We start from the raw sequence: 3,114 nt of genomic DNA on the forward strand, positions 1-3,114 counted from the left end.
CGGTCGCCGTAGCCGAATGGGTTGGTGCGTGACTACCATTTGCAATTCACAGAGAGAACGTAGGTTCGAATCTCGGTGAAACACCAAAAATTAAGAAAAATATATTTCTAATAGCGGTCCCCCCTCGGCAGGCAATGGCAAACCTCCGAGTGTATTTCGGCCATGAAAAAGCTCCTCACAAAAATATCTGCCGTTCGGAGTTGGCTTGCTTACCATTTAATTCCATTTTTATTGCCGAGGAGACTTTTTAGTTGGTTCGCTCCGAATTTACGCAGATCTAAAAAAGGGATCGGGTGAAAGAAAATCACTCCCTATAGAAATGGAGTCAAAAAATATACAGAATCAACTTTGAGAGAAAGTGAGCCAAATATATGTATATACTGTCAGCTTCAAAGGAAAGTGTATTGATGATTTTTGATTATTTATTTATTTATTTTTAATTTTAATTAATTTTATACAAAAATGAGGTACAATTACCTAATTTTTATAATTTGTATATAGTTTTCTGAAGACGAAGATAGTTTTTCGATGTATTTCTTTTCTCTAGAACCCAAAGCCTATTTCTGATAAAAAATTTATTTATGTGTGCATTATTATAAAATGCTTGGATTATATTATCTGATATTTTTGAATAAATTAAGTTAAGCAATTCATTTTAAATTTATTTTAACTAAATAATTACAAGAAAAACTCTGTTTGTGGAAAAAAGTTAATGAATTGGAGTGCACGTAAAAAACAGGTATGTCTTCCGAAGGTTAATGCTGCTAAGGAGCATTAATATGGTTTAGACGTCAAAACGTTCAGAGTGCGTAAAATATGTCAAAATTTCCCGTGAAAACGTCAGTTGGCGCCTAACAATACTACAAGTTTCCAAGCTCAGAAATATGCATAGCAAGCTTCCTTCCATATTAGGTATGGGATTTATGGTAGGACAAGCGCTAAAGTGCAGGTGTGGAACTCTAAACGGTGAGCATTTGGGTTATCAAGTAAGCATCTTGCGCGTGCCAAATTAACGTACTAATACGAAGCATAACGGCACTGATTTATTTCGGAAGAGGAAAAAAATTAATTACTTTAATGGTCCTTCGATCTTAAATAGTACAATAATAATCTCAATTTAAATGCCAATAATAACAAAATAAATATGGAAGTAAAAATAAGAACAAAAAAAATCCTTCGAGCCGGATTTGAACCAGCGACCTATGGATTTCTGCTCGTACAGCCACTTCAATCACTTGCACTCGCAGTGAAACTCAGCTACAGTCCACCGCTCTACCAACTGAGCTATCGAAGGTGATACATTTTTGTTTTAAGATTGCCATTGCCTCATTCATTTCTCTTCAGCTGAACTGATTTAATTGAAATGTGAGTCATCAGACGACTTTGGTGCAAAATTGAAGAACAAGACAAAAAGGCAGCCTGCAGCTTATCAGTGGAATGTTAGCATTGTGCGGCATCAACTTTGTTAGCGCCGCTACTTAAATAAATACGAAATACGAAACAATTAAAAAAAATCTGACAAATACATATACACACACACATAAAAGTAAAATAAATACATAAAGACAATTAGCAGGGCACAGCATCGCACCGTACAGTAAAGCGGCAGCTAAAGTAAAGCAACAAAATTACCGGTAATGTGAATAGAGATAAGCAAGAAGAAAAGTGAGCGATGGCAGAAGAAACCTTCCAAACAGCCGACGTTTGTAAGCGTAAGTCAGCGAGGGTGCAAAAGCCATGATACCGCCAACATTGACAGGGATATGTATGAAATATTTGTATGTATTTTACCTATTTCTGAATATGTAATCAAAGCGCGCTCATAGCAACACATGAGGCATGTAGGGAAATTTTCTGGTGTGGAAATTTTGAATTCAGAATTATAACGGCATGTCAGACCTGCTGCTTTTCAAAATAGGTGGGCTTCCATTAAGCGGAAGAGCTTGGGTGATAAGCAATGTTGATTCAGTTTCACAGATTTGAAACGTTCTGATATACCTAGAAGAATAAAAGCATGATTTTTCGCTATGCTCAAAGTTATATGACAACGTCATAGGTATATATTTTTTTGTAAAACCGGAACACCGTAGTCAGCATTTTGGCTTAAAAGTTGTAACACTCTGTGAGGGAAATTGATCAATCAGAAGGCGAGGGGGTCATGCGATGAGTCTTGAGTACTATGCCCCACGTCGATGTATGGAGTTTCGACGTGCATGACGCCGCAGGTGGGTTTCCCACATTTCTGCGGGTACAACTTGGTTACTGCATTTTTCGCGGGCTTAAATTTTTATATCTATAGGGTGCATCCATAAGTTACAAACTTAAAGAAGATCTGGTAAGCTCCATAGGTAAGATACCCAAATACTCAATAGCACGAGGCCGCATCTAACCAGAAGAACGGACGTCTTTTGCAGCCGCTCGCTCTGAGACAGACGCTCCGAGACAGACGATTCAAACTTCGGAAGGCCTTTCAATTGTATATCCCAAAGTAGCCATCCGAAGCTTTCCACTTTAGTCACATGGAACAGCAGGAACTTCGGCGAAGTCAATTTTTATACAACACAAATGGTTTCGTGGCTCTGGTATTTCCAGAAATACCTGTTCAAAATAGGGAAATGCGAACACCCCACATGCATATACGGGGATACCGCTGACCACACATTCTTCCAATGCATGCATTGGGAACAGGAACGTCGAACGCTGGAGAATGCAGTCGGTAACATAGCCACTGGCAATGTAACCGACAAGATGCTAAGTAGCGAGGAAACGTAGGAGATCTTCAATAGTTTCGCGGAATGAATTCTTCCGATAAAAAAGCGGGACCTGAACGCAGGTAAATAGGCATTGACCTTTGTAATGAGGAAGATGGAACGCTACTCTGAAGTAATGCGAAAACGGTTCCAGAGTGGGCGCCCTTTTCAAACGTGGAGGACTTTTTTAGTCTCCGGACATACCATTGCAGCGACGGCAGATCCGGTTTGATTGTCCTTGTCTCTTCTTTATCTTTCTTCTACTTCCTGAATAAGAGCGAAGAAGTTTTATTCACCTTGGTCACAAAATAGCTCTGGGTATATAAATGGGGAGGCCACCCCTTTCCTGGCTAATCCATTAGGC

At 39.1% G+C, this 3,114-nt stretch overlaps 1 non-coding gene across 1 annotated transcript; it reads right to left on the reverse strand.

Annotated features, from left to right (window-relative positions):
• Positions 1-1,172: 1,172 nt before the first annotated feature.
• Positions 1,173-1,294, reverse strand: Trnay-gua (transfer RNA tyrosine (anticodon GUA)). The gene is made up of 2 exons: positions 1,258-1,294; positions 1,173-1,208 (listed from the first exon to the last, which is right to left on the reverse strand). It is a non-coding gene; the product is annotated as a tRNA-Tyr (tRNA).
• Between the last annotated feature and the right edge of the window lie 1,820 nt (positions 1,295-3,114).

This window comes from Anastrepha obliqua, chromosome 5, assembly GCF_027943255.1.
Source record: "Anastrepha obliqua isolate idAnaObli1 chromosome 5, idAnaObli1_1.0, whole genome shotgun sequence".
NCBI lineage: Eukaryota > Metazoa > Arthropoda > Insecta > Diptera > Tephritidae > Anastrepha > Anastrepha obliqua.